This window comes from Zonotrichia albicollis, chromosome 5, assembly GCF_047830755.1.
Source record: "Zonotrichia albicollis isolate bZonAlb1 chromosome 5, bZonAlb1.hap1, whole genome shotgun sequence".
In the NCBI taxonomy this organism is placed as follows: domain Eukaryota; kingdom Metazoa; phylum Chordata; class Aves; order Passeriformes; family Passerellidae; genus Zonotrichia; species Zonotrichia albicollis.
The window spans coordinates 6108905-6127080 of record NC_133823.1 but is presented as its reverse complement, the minus strand read 5'-3'; positions in this window follow the sequence as shown (position 1 = coordinate 6127080).

The window sequence follows — 18176 nt, the reverse complement described above, 5'->3', positions numbered from 1 at the left end:
CCTGTCCTTCTTCTTCTTCTTCTTCTCCTCCATCTTCTTTGGCCACGGTGGCACCTTTGGATTGGTTATTACTGAGAGTGCACCGAGTTATAAGAATAAATGGTATTGGGGAAAAATGATAAATATTGTACACGTAACAATGGGTATAAAGATACGTGGCGGTCCGGAGGACGGCACAGTGTGCTCATGGCTGACTGCTGAGCAGATCTCTGTTCGGCTGAAAGAACATCTTTTAGATAAACAATTAATAAACATAAAAACCGAAAGAAGAACTGAAGCCTCTTCTCGTCCTTTGATACGCGGGCTGCCCCAAGGCCACTCCAGGCCTTTCCAGGCCCCTCAAACAGCCGAGATAACCGGACAACCCCCAAGAGAACGCTGCATTTGACCTGAAGCCACAGAGAAAACTTCCAAAATTGTAAAAATACAGGAAATTCTTCAAAAATGAAAAGTGTTGGTATAACTGCACACATCTTGTTATGAACAGGGATAATTTTTTTCACCCTACAGTTTTGTTCCCAGCAGAATGAGTAAAAGTTTTTGGAAGGATTTACACAGTTGGGCTCTGGCCTGTCATTTGTGGGGTGTGCTCAGCTCTCACAAACAGCTCTTTTATGGTCTCCAAGGAGACAAGATACTGCATTTCCTACAGCCTCCAGCACTTTGGAGTAAGAATTTCTGTAAGGCTTGGGAAGAGCAAGAATGAGTTTTTATCTGGCTGAAAAATCATCAGAAAAAAAAAGAAATCTGAATTTCTAGGATTCCTTAGGATGCCTGTCAGTGCAGGCAAAACAAGAATGATCATGGCCTGAATTTCAAAACTGGGATTAATATTACAGAGCTGCTGAAAATGTTATAAATACAGATATAGATCATGGAGGTATCTTGCTTTGTTTAGTTCTCTGGTGTAACTTGATTGTCAAATGCAAAACTGCCAGATATCACTTCAATCAGTGTCTCTCCTGAAGCTTTTCAATTTCCAGCAGAGTTTACTCAATTACTGCACTGAATCTGGGAATGGAATTGTCTGTCTGAATTTTTTTCTGATGAGGTTTCAGTGCTACTGAACCCTGCAGGCCCCCAGAGCTTCCTCAAACAAGGAAACAAAACCCATCCTGTCAGAAATCCACAAGAGCTGGGCCTTAGCATTGGTTTCAGAGAGGAAAATGATCTTGGATGCTGAAGCAGAGAGAGTTTTCCTAATTTTGAATGAATTCTCTCATTCTTGGCTCTCTACTTATTTTTATTTCCAGACTATTACTGCAGAGCTGCTGCTCATTCTCCATCTACATTTATTCCTGTGCAGAGCCCTAAATGAGAGCAATATTTGTTCTTACTGACTTAGAGCTCTGTATTTAAAATCTGTGTGGATGTTGCACTGAGGAAGATGCTTAATGGTGGATTATTAAGGACTATGCTTATTTTAAAGTGGTTTTGTTAAAACAAATCCCTCATCAAGTCCTTACCATTAAATTTAATTTCTTCATAATTGTGGTGTCTTAATTAATCTCTGCTTAGCAATATTAATGTGATTTAAATGCATCTCTCTGTACAATATTTGACCTCTTTTATAACCCTAGAGAGGCTGGAGAATGGAGGAATTCTGTGGTAAAAAAAAAATCTGTGGTAAAATGACATTTTCATTTAGGTATTGGGTGGACTGACAGAGCCCATCCCAAGGGATCCTCCACAATTCCATGAGAATTGGGCAAACTCGGAGTTCTGGCAGCTGGTTTGACATGAAGTTATTGCTCAATAAAGCAGAACTCTCCAGGTGTCAGGGCTGGTGATGTGCATTTTGCTCAATGCAAGGAGACACAAATTGTGCAGAACTAGAAAGAGGCAGAAAGGAAATTTCTTTATAGTGAGTGATTTGTGACTGCTGAGGACGTTCTGCAGTTGTACATCATCCTATGTGCTTGGTTTGTCATTAAAAAAAATAATTATTAAATAATATCCAGGTAGCACCAAAGCCACTGGTTAAAGAGGATTGAGGATGATTGGTTTTAAAAGGTGCCATTTTCAGAGTTAGCTTCAAATCCCTGAGAAACAGGAATATTCTTATGTGGAAAAGAAATCAGGCTGCATAAATGAGGGTTTACTAAAGAATAAACTGGCTGTGCAGTGTGGATGGCATCTGGTGTGAACAGCTTTTTCCACCTAGCCTAGAAAGGAAGGTATTTATTTAAAAAGGTCAGGATGAACAGAAGAATAAAGAGTTCTCAGAAAATCAATCTATTGAAAACAAAATTATTCCAGAAGATATTATGTGTTACTCTATTCATCAGTGCTATAATCAATCATAAATAAATGGCTTTAGGCTTGTGCTTTTATTGACATAAAATCATCAAGCCTTTGCAAGAATTGTCACTTCATATTAGTGTTAAAATCACTCATTATAACCTTTAGAGGTTCTTGGTTTTTTTTTTCTTCTCAAAAGAAGAGGAACTATAAAACTGTAGGAGTTTAGAAAAAAGTCATTTTTAAATCCTGAATCACTAAAAAGGAGAATGAAATCTTAAGAAAGCAGCAGAGCAAGGACAAACTGCTGCAGAATTCCCAGGTGGAATTTTGTGGAAAAGGAGCCACCTCAAACCCCACCAGGAGAGCTGGGCTATCAGGGTGCTTGAGTGACAGGCTGGAATTGCCAGAATTCAATTTCTAGGAATTGTAATAACTCAGTGATCAGATTATGGACAGGATAACAAATCCTCATGGGGCAGCTGCTCCATCTTCCCTGGCATCTTGATTATGAATCCAGGCTGACACCTTGTCAAAACACACCCTGTAACCCAGAAAATAATGCTTGCATCATCCATGGGCAGGATACAAACCTGAATAACCCATGGGCAGGATACAAACCTGAATAATCCATGGGCAGGATACAAACCTGAATAATCCATGGGCAGGATAAAAACCTGCTTCATTCATGGGCAGGATAAAAACCTGCATCCTTCATGGGCAGGATAAAAACCTGCATCATCCATGGGCAGGATAAAAATCTGCATCATTCATGGGCAGGATAAAAACCTGAATAACCCATGGGCAGGATACAAACCTGCATCATCCATGGGCAGGATAAAAACCTGCATCATCCATGGGCAGGATAAAAACCTCCATAACCCATGGGCAGGATAATACCCTGTATAATCCATGGGCAGGATAAAAACCTAAATAAACCATGGGCAGGATAAAAACCTGAATAACCCATGGGCAGGATAAAAACCTGCATCATCCACGGACAGGATAAAAACCTGAATAATCCATGGGCAGGATAAAAACCTGCATCCTTCATGGGCAGGATAAAAACCTGAATAATCCATGGTCAGGATAAAAACCTGCATCACTCATAGGCAGGATAAAAACCTGAATAACCCATGGGCAGGATAAAAACCTGAATAATCCATGGGCAGGGCGTGCTGCAGGCAGGGAATCACCACTGAGGCTGCAGGGAAAATCCTGGGATACACCCAGGGCTGGAATTGTCCTCCATGGCTCCTACAACCTCAACTCTTCAACCCTGGATGTGACCTCAGAGTGTAAAGTTTCAGTCTTACTGTGACATTTTCATATTTCCTGTAATGTTTTGCTTTTTGGTTTTGTTTTTTTTTTTTTTTTTTTTTTTTAACTTTAGGCAGCAACAGTCCCTCAGTGGTGGCTGTTGGATGCTGGGAGCAAGGGAAGGCAGAATTTGTCCCACAGGAAATCCTGTGGCCTGCCCCACCTGGAACAGCAGGGTGTGCTGAGGTGGCTCTGGCTTTTGAGGTCTCTGCAAGGACTGGGAGAGCTCTGCTGGGATGGACTGGGACTGGGAGAGATGTATGGGCTGTACTGGGATTGGGAAAACTGTACTGGGCTGTACTGGGATTGGGAAAGCTGGACAGGGATTGGAACAGCTTTACTGGGCTGGACAGGGATTGGGATCCCTGTACTGGGCTGTACTGGGATTGGGAAAGCTTGACAGGGATTGGGAAAGTTGTACTGGGCTGTACTGGGATTGGGACAGCTGGACAGGGATAGGGACACCTGTACTGGGCTGTATTGGGGTCGGGACACCTGTACTGGGCTGTGCTGGGATTGGGACCCCTGTACTGGGCTCTACTGGGATTGGGAAATCTTGGCAGGGACAGGGACAGCTGTACTGGGCTGTACTGGGATTGGGACAGCTGGACAGGGATCAGGACACCTGTACTCAGGTTGGGACACCTGTACTGGGCTGTACTGGGATTGGGACACTTGTACTGGGTGGTACTGAGCTTGGGACAGCTCTACAGGGGTCAGGAAGCTGTACTGGACTCTACAGGGATTGGGACAGCTGTACTGGGCTATACTGGGATTAGGACACTTGTACCAGTCTGTACTGGGGTTGGAACACCTGTACTGGGATTAGGACACCTATACTGGGCTGTACTGGGACTAGGACAGCTGTACTGGGTTGTAGTGGGATTGGAACACCTGTACCAGTCTGTACAGAAATTGGGAAAGCTGGACAGCGATTGGGACACCTGTACTGGGATTGGGACACCTGTACTGGAATTAGGGCACCTGTACTGGGCTGTACTGGGATTAGGACACCTGTACTGGGATTAGGACACCTGTACTGGGCTGTACTGGGCTTGGGACAGCTTTATAGGAATCAGGAAGCTGTACTGGCCTCTACAGGTACTGGAACACCTGTACTGGTCTGTACTGGGATTAGGACACCTGTACTGGGATTAGGACACCTGTACTGGTCTGTACTGGGCCTGAAGGGTGTGCCTGAAGGGTGTGTGTGCCTGAAGGGTGGCCAAGCCCCCAGGGGGTGTCAGGGCAAACCAACAGCTCTGATATATTCCCTCACACCCCATCCTGTGTTTCCCAGACACATTTCTCCTTGCTGCCATCCATTTTCCCTGCACTGGACACTGTGGGAAGGATGGATGGGGAGGGAAGCAGCAGGTCCAGCTTTTGCCCCCAGCCTGGGGCCTTGATGGGGCATTTTGGTGCTGCAATTAAAGCAAAACCAGGAATAAACTCCTCTGCCTGCTCTCTGTTTTGTAAGGTGCACCATTCATCCTTGAACTGGGTTTTCCCCCACATTTTCATTCAAATTTCCTCCACACCAACAGTGCCGGAGGCTGCTGCCCTTGGATGCCTTAATTGCATTTACAGAGGAAATGAGCACTAATTATTAACTTCCCACGGAGCAACTCCCACGGGAGGGTGATGTTTTTCACTTCCCAGCTCCCAAATACCCTCACAAGGGTTTCCCTGAGGGATTTGAGACCCAATTTCCCTGAGGGATTTGGGACCAAATTTTCCTGAGAGATTTGGGATGGAATTTCCCTGAGGGATTCAGGACCAAATTTCCCAGAGGAATTTGGGATACAATTTCCCTGAGGAATTAGGGACTGAATTTCCCTGAGGGATTTAGGACTGAATTTCCCTGAGGGATTTGGGACCAAATTTTCCTGAGGGATTTGGAATGGAATTTCCCTGAAGAATTTGGGGCAGAATTTCCCGGAGGGATTCGGGGACCGAATTTCCCTGAGGGATTTGGCACCAAATTTTCCTGAAGGATTTGGGACCAAACTTTCCTGAGAGATTGGGGCTGGATTTTCCCTGAGGGATTTGGGGTGGAATTTCCCTGAGGGACCGAATTTCCCTGAAGGAATTCAGGACCGAATTTCTTTGAGGAATTTGTGATGGAATTTCCCTGAGGAATTTGGGACGGATTTTCCCTGAGGGATTTGGGGACCGAATTTGCCTGAAGGATTTGGGACAGAATTTCCCTGAGGAATTTGGGATACAATTTCCATGAGGAATCAGGGACGGAATTTCCCTGAGGGATCTGGGACGGATTTTCCCTGAGGGATTCGGGGCCGAGGCTCCTTTCCCGCTGCCGTGTCCGCGGCCGGGCCCTGTCCGGGGCCGCCGCCGCCGGCGCTTCCCGATCCCGGCTCCTCCCGGGGCTGTTCCCGTGGGATTGCCGCCAGCCGGGCTCGGACCCACCTGGGCGGGGCTGTTTTCCCGCTCCTGGCCCAAATCCCGGGTGAATCCCGGTTGAATCCCGGGTGGATTCCGGCCGGGCGGGGCCTCCGCGCATGCGCAGGGAGTGCTTCCCGCAATCCCCAATTTGGGATGCTCGGGAGAACCGGGATCGCTCTGTTTCCCAAAAATCTCATTTTGAGACCCTCCCAGCGCCTCCAGCACTGGTTTAATTGTTTTTACTTTCACCATCCGATCAGCTAAACGTTAATTTTGACAAAATTAACCCCAGCCAGCCTCAATTAAAACCAAAGGGAGATGGAATTTTGGACATCTGGAAATTTGGGATTGGATATTTATGGCTCTTCAAGGAGTCTGGAGGAATCAGGAGATGCAGAAGCGATTAAGGGATGGAAAGTTGGAAAATTCCCGTTTGAGAAAAAAATTATTAAATATTGGAACCCTATTTACTGAGAATTTTAGACTTTCTGTGCTGACAGGCACTGACCCCCAAAAGAACACTGCATTTAACTTAAAGCCATAGAGAAGACTTCCAAAATTAAACGATAGAACTAAGATTATGAGTGCATTGTTTAAATAAAAGTGTGTAATATCACAGAGTAGAAAACTTAAAGTTTTAGAATATAGTAATATATATAACAAAATAAAAATTGTGTTATATATATATATAGGCAGAATAAGGAATATAGGCAGAATAAATATAGCCAAAATAAAGGCAGAAGCTGGTCCTTCTTCACCCTATTCTTTATAGATTTAAGTAGTATTGCATAATTAGATAAAAAAGTTCACATTGCAAGCCACAAGTAGTGAGTTATCAAGTTAAAAATAAAAATAATTTAAGTATAATTTCTTTATTTCTTAAAAATCCGTCCTTGAAAGATAACTGTGTATTTTCGAGATAAAAATTTCATGGCATCAGTTCACAGCTGTGCCAGTTCAGTGACTGCAAAAGGAAATCCAGGATTTCTCTAGGGGGAATGTTTTTGCAGGATTTATGTAAACAATTTTTTACTGTAAATCGAATTATTGAGATTTGAGCTGTTTTTCTTGTTTACTCTTTGCATTTTCGTCTTGACTTCCAGCTCCATTGTGACATGGAGAAAGGATGGGTAGAGAATCAAGGGGGGCAGGTGGACGCTCAAAGAAAGAAGTTTGCAGCCTCAAAAATGCCTGAAAACTCACTGGGAGAGTGTGTGTGTGTGTAAATACAAAAACTTTTAAAGTTCCTCATCTTTATACATTTATATATATTTTAAATATTGACAAAATAGATATATTTATAAAATAAATATATTATATAAAAATACAAATTTTATGTATTGAGAAATATATATGATATATATCTCATATAAATGCTATGGAAAATATAATTATGTCTATATCTGTTACATAGATCATAGGTATAATTATATACATAATAAAATAGAATAGATTTAATTGTACATATCATAGAAATAATTATATATTATATAATATATATTTACAGATATTATAGATATAATTATATATAATATATAATATTTATATATTGTATATTGACAAATACATATATTTAAATATATTTTAATAAATATAAATAAAATTAAATAAATATATATACATATACACAGACACACATATACATGTATATATTTACATATTGACAAAATTAATATAGGTAAAAAGTGTTTTTAAAACAAAAACCGTGTCTGCTGTCTGATATACAGGATTTTAGCACATAAGAAAGCTCTCTCTACAAAACCATAGGGTTTGAAAGGGCAAATATAACTTCAGTATTTATAAATTAAAATAATAAAAAGTAAGAAAAAATAGTCCGGGACGGGGGCTTTACTTCAGTCGCTGCTGCCACCACGTGGTGAATATGAGGAACTGCAGCCCCCCTTGACTCAGTGGTACTACAACCAAAGAAACCCCATAAAACCCCACAAAACCCCTTCGAACCGAACAAAAAACGACCAAAAAAACCCCCGTAAATCCACCAAAATCCCCCCCAAAAGCCGAATCCCCGTTCCACTCGTAATTAAATGTGGGATGGAACAGAGGGAAGCGGCGCATGCGCAGTGGCTTTCTTTGATCAGTGCTGCCGACCGGTGGCGAAACCTCGGTACTGCAAGTGGGCGGGGTGTCCCGTTTATTGCCGATTTTAGGGGATAAAATGAACATTTTGGGGATAAAATGAACATTTTTAGGGATAAAATCCGAGTCATTTCAGCTGGAGAAAATGAAAACTTTGATGTGAAATTGAGGAGATTGATAGGTGATATTTTGGGGGTTAAAATTGAGGTCATTAGGGGATAAGTAGGGAAAATTTGAGGGATAAAACCTTTAAGGGATGGAATGAAGGGTTTTTAGAAAGGCGATGTGAGGTAAACTACAGGGGACAGAATTTTAAAATGTTTAAAAAAATGTTCGTTTTAAAATGTTTAAAACCAAAACATTTTGTTTTTAAAATGTGAGGTAATGTACAGGGGACAAGCATCATCGAATTGATCAGGGACTCAGAGGTGATATTTCAGACCAAGATTGAAATCTAGAAATATGCTGATGTTAATTTTTTAATATATATATAAATCAAGAATCTGAAAACATGCTACAGAAGGCTGCAAAATCTGGAAATCAGGATAAATTGTGAGTTCAGTTCCTGGTTCTGTAATTAGGAAATTGCTCAGGTGTACGCAGAATAATTTTTTATATCTTTCAGCCCTCCTGATTGAGGCAGAATCATCATTCTCCTCCCTCCCTTCCATAATTGCAGGGTCAGTATTTATTATTTTAGAGCTGGAATTTGCAGAGGGAATTCTGCCTGGAGTGTGCTTCCAGAACATATTGGAGCTCGTGGTTTCTGCTACCTGACAAAATTCCTGAGCTGCTTTTGGGGTTTTTGGGGAGAAATTCAACAGGAAAGGTTCAGTGGACGGCAGAAATGAGACAGGATGGAACAGCCCTGTGATGCTTTAGCCTTGGAAATGGAAATACTCCTTGGATATTCCAAATATTTACTATAATGTTAGAAAAAACCACAAATAATCACTGGGAATTGGAGCCCTCGACTCCTGCAGTTCTGTCTCTGGCCGCGAGCAAGGAAATTTCTGCAATTTCCAGGTTTTCCAGCCAGTGTCACTGCTGGGCCAGGCAGAACCCTCCCAGTCATGAGGGGATCCAGGAGGTGTGGAAGGGCAGCAGTTCTTAGTTTTTATAACTAAGTATTTTGTTTTTAAAATATATGCATATATATATATGTTTGTGTGTGTATGTGTGTGTATAATTGTATAATATATATTATAAACAACTATAATATTTTTACTTATTTTATTTGTTTATTAAATTTAAAAAATTTTCATTTTTATTGTCATTTTAATTCATTTATTTTCTTATATTTTTTATTTATACATATATTACATTCATTTTTACTTATATATTTTATATAGCTATTTTCTAATAATATGATACGATGTGATTTGATATGATTAATATAATGTAATGTAATGTAATGTAATGTAATGTAATGTAATAATATGATATAATATAATATAATATAATATAATATAATATAATATAATATAATATAATATAATATAATATAATATAATATAATATAATATAATATCTATTTTATTACATCTAATATATTATTATTATATATAACATATAACATATAACTTATAACATATAATGTATAATATATAATGTATAATATGTAATACATGAAATAATATTTAGTGTTTTATAGATATAATATTTTTATTATATATTACAATATGTATGCAATATATTACATATATAATGTATATACATACATTATATATGTAATGTAATATGTAATATGTAATATGTAATATGTAATATATATTAGATAACATAATACATTATACATCATATACATTACATATTATACTACATCAAAATATTATATATTGGTATAATATACTAATATATTTTTATATCTTTATATATTTATTTAAAAGAATAACTTAGTTTTTATAACCAATTTCATAATCTTATAACCTTTTATAATCCAAAATATTTTGGGGGTAATTTCCCCCCTTTTTTCCTTCCCCTGATGCTCTGAGGTGCCTCTGTGATATCCTGAATTCCCTGCTCTGCTCCTGTGCCGTGTCCTTGTCATGTCAGATCCCACATGTGACTTCATGAAGCACTCAGCAAAGGGCAAAATTCATTTTATACTTCAGAAGAAGCAATTTTGGGCTCCATCTGTAGCAAGTTCCCACAGCCAACTTGCTAAATTAAATTGAAATATTGTTTATTTGTAACTGTCCAAAAGCATTCTATGAAAAAAATGGTTTGGAAAATGTTCCCTGTCTTGGATCTCCGGCTGAACTCTGAGCTCTGTTACCTCTGGAAAAACAAATTTCTGCTCCTAATCCCACCCATCCAGGCAGAGCAGCTGAAATTGAGCAGAGCAAAATCTGATTTTCAGGTCCTACAAGACCCACACAGGGCTGGCATTGAGGAAAGTGTTTGTTTTACAAAAATAAAGAATTAATTAAATTCACTCTGCATCACAAGATCCCGCTGAGCCCGTGGGCTGAAATTATTCACAATATTTTTGCTTTTTAAATTAGCCACTTTGTGAATTATGGAAAAGGAAATTATTGCTATTGGCAGCTGATTCTTCAAAATGCAGTGTAAAAAAAAAAATTACTAAAATGCACCTGAAATTCACCATTCCACAGAGCTGACTCTGCTCAAGGTTTGAAATGCTGTCAGCAATGGGTTTTGCCCAAAATTCCTCATTTTCCAGGTATTTCCCAGTCTTATTCAGAATTATTTATGGTTCCTGGGCATTTGCAGATGTTTTGAATATGATTTTAAAATAAAGATTTTAAACTTTATGCTCTAGATGAGGCATCCTTGAAACCTGACCCCATGAAGAGCTGGGGACAGGGTTTGAAAATCCAGGACAAGGAAGCACAAACTGTTCATGAACAATTTGGTTTTAAAACTAAATATTGAAAAAAAAAAAGCCCAAAAAAATCACCTTTATTTTTAAGAGAAATCTTTGAATTTCTGCTGGAAAGTGCTGGAGGGCTTGGTTGCTCCTGGATTTGGTGATGAGAACTTTTGGAGAATTCCTCCACCTTTCCTTTTCCTTGAAATTTGTGTGGATGTTGTTCAAGGAACAGTGTTGGAGGTCACAAGAAATTTCATGGAATGGAACAAAACAAATTAAAATAAAATTTCATGGAATGATATGAAATGAATTTTTGTGCAATGCAATTCCATTTCATGAAAGGAATTTCATTTCACTTCTTGGAATGAAGTTAAATGCATGGAAATTTGGTGGAATGACATGAAATGGAATTTCAAAATTTCATTTCCTGACAGGAAATTTCATTTTGTTTCATGGAATTAAATGAAATGAAAAGCAATTTCATGAAATGAAATGAAATTTTGGGGAGTGAAAGAAAATAAAATTTTAAGTGCCATTCTATTTCACGAAACGGAATGAAACCGCATGGAATGAAGTGAAATGTAATTCCTTGGAATTAAATGAAATTTTCTGGAATTAAGTGAGTGAAATGAAGTGAAATGAAATTGCATGCAATGGAATGGAATGAAATTTTCTGGAATTAAATGAAGTGAAATGATTTTTTGAAACTAAATGAAGTGAAATGAAATGTTATGCAGTGAAATGAAATTTTGAAGTGGGGCTGCACGGCTTCTGCCTGAAGGGCAGGGCTGAGCCTGAAACTTTCAGTTTAAAGCTGGGTTTTGTCACTTTAGGACACAAAACAGAAAAACACAGACATAGAATTTTCTAAGACAAAAAAGAGGGAAGTTTAATTCTGACTCCAACATTTACAGATTTCTAAAAGTGACAGTGGTTTGCAGGGTGACAGTGCCGCCTCTCCAACGACACTGCACAAACCAAATTTCTCCTCCTCCATAAAAGAACGCAAACCAATGAGTTATTCACATCAAGTGTGTGAGAAAGTTCCTTACAAGAATGTAAACATCAGAAGGTTAGGGAAAAAACTTTAAAAATCAGGGTGTCAGGGTTTAAAGGAGGAGAAATTCCTCCCAGTGAGGGTGGGCAGGCCCTGGCACAGGGTGCCCAGAGCAGCCCCTGGATCCATGGAAGTGCCCAAGGACAGGACTTGGAGCCACCTGGGCCAGTGAAGGTGTCCCTGCCATGGATGGGGTGCGACTGGGTGGGATTTGAGATCATTTCCATCCCAAAAATTCCCAGATTTGCACATGTCCATGCTTCCCTGCCCAAGTGATTTCATTATCCCTGTAGCTAATTAGAGGCTGTTTGCGTCACTTTTGTGCTCAGCCACAGCCAATTCACCTTAATGAATTTATTTTCCCCTCATTTTTGTGCCTGGCTAAGCCAGAACAGCTCTGATCCCATGAACTTCATGCTCTGGAGCCACCTGGGCCAGTGAAGGTGTCCCTGCCATGGATGGGGTGGGACTGGGTGGGATTTGAGGTCTTTTCCATCCCAAACCATTCCCAGATTCTCTGCTGTGTCCATGCTTCCCTGCCCAAGTGATTTCATTATCCTTGTAGCTAATTAAGAATCTGTTTGCATCACTTTTGTGCTCAGCCACAGCCAATTCACCTTTTTAGTTGATTTTTCCCTCATTTTTGTGCCTGGCTAAGCTCTGATCCCATTAACTCCATGCTCCACGTACCTGGGGAAGATAATGAAATTACACCAAAGGGATTTAACCTGCCCAGAATTAAATACTGGGAACTGCAGCTCTTCCTGTCGGAGGAAGCAGGAAATGAACAAGAAAACAAACAGGAAAATAAAGACATTAAGATATTAAAGATATTTATTTATTTTCTGTTAAAATTTATTTATACATATATTACATTTATTTTTATTTAGATATTTTATACAAATATTTATAGACAGGCAGCACATTCCTGATTCTGAGGTAGCCCATGGAGCCTGGCTTAAGGGGCACCCTGTGCATCAATATAATCAGAATTTCCTCAGTGGTTTGTGCAAATCACATATTTCCTTATCACATAAATCACATATTCCCTTTTCCACTGGAATATCAACATCCAGGGCTCTCCTGGGATGAGCTGGTGCCCAAGCTGTGCCTTCCAGTGGGTGACATCCTGTGGTGGTGTTCACAGGACGAGGGGAGAGATGAGAATCTTGACTCCATGTTTCAGAAGGCTGATTTATTATTTTATTTTATATGTTATATTAGAAGAAAATGATATATTAAAATGATACTAAAATAATAGAAGAAAGGATTTCATCAGAAGGCTAGGAAGGAAAGAAACGATAATAAAATCTTGTGACTGCTCAGAGCCTCGACACAGGTGGCTGTCATTGGTCATCAAGTAAAAACAATTTCACATGCTGGGTGAACAATTCTCCAGATCACATTGCAAAGCAGCAAAACATGGAGAAGCTGAAACTTCTCAGCTTCTCAGGAGAAAAGATCCTGGCAAAAGGATTTTTCATAAAATATGTCTGTGACGCCATTCATGGATGTGTTTGGAGAAGCAGTGACTTCTTTTCTGCCTCCCCTAGAGACAGAATTCCAGGTGGGAGCAGAATCCCTAAAAGACCAGGAGGAATTTTATTCATCCTCTGAGACAAGGGCTTTGCACATTCCAGTAATTTATAATTTGCCATGGAGAGAAATTCTGGCTGTCCTCCCACGGTCCTGGGCACTGCTTTGTGCAGCACGTGCAGCCTCTGACCCTAATCAGGATCCTGATTTATGGGATCATGTGAGTCCCCTGATTTACTGAGCATCTGTCTGGGATCTCCTTACAAACCCTGCTGCTCAGGGCTGCCTTCACACTGAATTTACCAGCCTGGGGCGAGCTGGCCTCTAATAAATGGGCACAGGGTCTTGAAATCACAGTCAGACGTGATGGATGGATGGATGGATGGATGGATTCAGTCACTGCCTCTCTTTTTTTGTGCTTATCCCAAATTCATGCCTTGAAGAGCAACGCTCATAAAATAGCAAATGCTGTCTCCACGTGGATGTAATTAAAATCCAAGCATGAACACACAATTATGTGAAACTCCTTTCTTCAGCTTCCAAGCCCCACGAGGGCAGCCTTTAGGTCTGAGTTTCACTGCTGATTCACTGTGTCTTGAGTGCCTGGCAGGTTGTTATTAATTTTAATGACTTGTGTTTTCCTGCACTGGTGTTGGCAGGGGTGAGCACGGCCTGCAGCACTCTGGGTGTAATTGCTGTGCAGATCCTGGCAGCAGAAGAGGAGGGAAATACATGGACAGATGACAAAAAAAAAGCAGAAAAGCTGATTGAGCCTGGAGGAGGAAGCAGCTCTGTGAATCCTTTCTCTGTGAGTCCGAACCTTCCTTCCCAAATCACTCCAAGCCCCATCCAACCCAGCCTTGAGTGCTTCCAGGGGCATCCCTGTAATTTCTGTGCACATTTCAGAGAAGGGACTTGAGCAAGGCCTTCCAGCAGCTGAAATAACCCCTCAGGTTGATTTTTTTTTTTTGGATAATCAGTGTTGGTTTTTATCCCTTCCTGTTGGTCCTGGCAGCTGGCAATGTCTCCTTGTCACCACATACTGCACTTAAAGCTTCTCCTGCAGGTTTGTGGCTCCCCATTTTGGCCAGAAATGCCATTTCTCCTGCAGTTTTCAAGCAGCTGGGGATGACTCTTGTCACAAATGTCATGGTCACTCCCAGAGATCCTGGGATAATACCTGGGATAATCTGGGAATTCCTGTTGCAGGCATGGAACATCCCTGTGTGACCCTTCCAGGACAGAGAACCTTCAAAAAGGATAAAAATCTGTTTTGCCCTGGTCTCAGGGCTCCCTTCTGCCTCTGGCTGAATTTCCTGCTGCAGCTGAAAGCAAATTCCAGGTTTTGGCTGGATGGAGAGGAGAGGGACAGCAGGAGCAGCCAAGTACAGCAGACACAGAGGAAGAACCCGCTGCAATTAAAACCAGGAACATGTGGTGATATTTGTTACTTCCCCAGCTCAGTAACAGTCACAGGAGGTGTGAAAAACAAGTCAATAACTTGTTTTTAGAATTTTAGAAGTTTAATAGTAATGAAATGGTTATAAAAATAGCATTATAATTAGAGTAATAAAAATCTGGACGATTAGGACAATATGAGACAATAAAAACAAAGTTACAGACAGTCTGGGTAGCTCTTTCTGGGCAAAATAAGCCGAAAAAGGACCCACATTAACAGAGGATTAACCCTTAAAAACAACAGCCTGTTGCATATTCATACACCTCATACATGATGCATCAATTCCATTCCAACACAGGATTCTCTCTGGTCAGTGTCAGCTTCTTCCTCTCAATCCTGACAACATCTTCAGGGCTGAGTGAGGCAGGAAGAAGTTCGTTTCTCCTGATAATGGAGCAATAAATTCTCTTTCTCTGAAAGATTCAGGTGTCCCGTGGCTGCTCTCTCAGTGCAAGTTCTTCATTCCTCTCTTTAAAAAAAGTATCTTACATAGCACGGTTTCTATTTTAACATTTTGTTATAGCCTAAAACTATATTAAACACATTACTTAAGAAAATGAATACAGCATAACTCTCACCATCATATTTTCTAAAAAATCCCTTTGCCAGGATTTCTTCTCCTGGGAATCTGGGAAGCCTCAGAGAAAAATGAAAATAATCCTTATCTCATTTGCTTCTCCTGTGTTGTGCTCACATGTGGAATGTGTTTGGAGATTGTTTACCCACAGGTGATTGTTCCATTGGACTCTGCTGTGAGCTGTTTTCACTCTTTGCCCAATCAGGGCCAAGCTGTGTTGGGACTCTGGAAAGAATCAGGAGTTTTCATTATTATCTTTTTAGCATTCAGTAAGTATCCTTTCTGTATTTTTGAGTATAGTTTAGTATTCTTTAATATAATATAGTATCATAAAATAATAAATTAACCTTCTAAGAACATGGAGTCAGATTCATCATTCCTCCCTTTCTCCAGGCTTCCTGCAAATACAACAAACTTCCTCTTGTTACAAGGCCTTTTAAAACTAAACTCTCCAATTAACAGCTGGCACCTAGATTATTTTCCCTTTTAACCCAATAACTGATTCCTCAAAGCCCTCAGTGTGGACTTTTCTGTCCAATTACAAAATACCACATGTACAATAATACCAAATGTATTATGTTAGAAAGTTACGCTGTATTAATTTTCTTAAGTAGTGTGTTAAATATACTTTTAGATTATAACATAATGTTAAAATAGAAACTGTGATATGTAAGATACTTTTTTTAAAGAGAGGAATGAGGAACTTGCACTGAGATAGCAGCCACAGGACACCTGAATCTTTCAGAGAAAATGAATTTATTGCTCCATTATCAGGAGAAACAAACTTCTTCCTGCCTCACTCAGCCCTGATGAGCCGTCAGGATTCAGGGGACGAAGTTGACACTGACCAGAGAGAATCCTGTGTTGGAATGGAATTTATGCATCATGTATGAGTTGTATGAATATGCAACAGGCTGTTGTTTTTAAGGGTTAATCCTCTGTTAATATGGGTCCTTTTTCGGGCTTATTTTGCTCAGAAAAAGGTACCTGGACTGTCTGTAACTCTTTGTTTCTATTGTCTCATAGTGTCTTAATCCAAATTGTCCAAATTATTATTACCCTAATTACATTGCTATTTTTAGAACCATTTTATTATCATTAAAATTCAATTTTTTTTAAAAAAAAACCCAAGTGATCGGCGTTTTTCACATTTCCCGTATTTCCTCTCCCAGGGTTCGCATCCTCCTCCTTGAGAGGCCGGACGGGCGGGCGGTGCCCGGGGAGCGCTCGCTAATGAGATCAGTGGTTTATTTTCATTTAATGGGCTGCCCGAGGCCGTGCCGGGGCTGGAAAAGCCCGGGCCCCTTTGTTTCAGCTGTAAATTGCCATTTAACTCGACAGCTCCGCTCCCATTGTTGGCCGTGTAAGGATGGAGCGAGGTAAAGGAGGGGATGAAAAGCTGGGGTGACACCAGGGAGAAAGGGAGATGGGGTCAAAGCCAAGGGCAGGGACGGGAGATCCCCCACGCCCTTCCCCTGACAACAGAGCAATTTATTTCTGTTGGAAGACGCTTTTATGTCCTAATTTTAGCTTCCTTTTAGCTGGTAAACAGGGAGTATTATCGCGCTGGCGAGAATAGGAATCACGTTCACACAACCCCCGCTTGCAGATAATTTCAATCCGATGTTCAGCCCTTCTTGCTCACGTCGTTATTTTACAGTTAGCAAAAGCAGCAGCAATCAAATCTCATTTTGTGTGAAAAATTAGTATTTTATGATTGGCTTTTCGCAAATATGAAAATTAATATTATATGTGTTATGTTAGAAAGTTATGCTGTGTTAATTTTCTTAAGTAGCGTGTTAAATATAACTTTAGGTTATAACAAAATATTAAAAGAGAAACTATGCTATGTAAGATACTTTTTAAAGAAAGGACTTACAACAAGATAGCAGCCACAGGACACCTGAATCTTTCAGAGAAAGAGAATTTATTCCTCCATTATCAGGAGAAATTGACTTCTTCCTGCCTCACTCAGCCCTGAAGAGCTGTCAGGATTCAGAGGACGAAGTTGACACTGACCAGACAGAATCCTGTGTTTGAATGGAATTGATGCATCACTAATGAGATGTATGAATATGCAACAGGCTGTTGTTTTTAAGGGTTAATCCTCTGTTAACGGGTGTCCTTTTTTTGGGCTTATTTTGCCCAGAAAAAGGTGTCTGGACCGTCCCTAACTCTTTGTTTCTATTGTCTCATATTGTCCTAATCCAAATTTTTATTACTCTAATTATATTACTATTTTTATAACCATTCTATTATCATTAAACTTTTAAATATTAAAAACAAGAGAACGGCGTTTTTCACCTTTTGCATACCCAGCCTTGTTTTATTGTGTTGCCAGCACAACACAGAGGAGCGGGATAAAAATGAAGAGAGCATCAACACGAGGGGCTTTGTGGAGTTCTGCAGATGCTCTCCGGGGCAGCTTCGCCCCTCCTCCTTTTTTAGCTCTTGTCTCGCTTTTTCTCAGCGCTCTCTCCTCTGCACAAAGCCCTCCTCGGCTACAAACCTCTCCCAGCTGGTGGGGAAAGGAGAGTTTGTCATCATTGTCATCATTGTCCCCAGCTCTGTCCGTGTGGCTGCCGTGCCAGGCGAGCCCAGCGCTCTTCAGACAACAAAGAATATTTCACAGATATTTTTTGCAGGC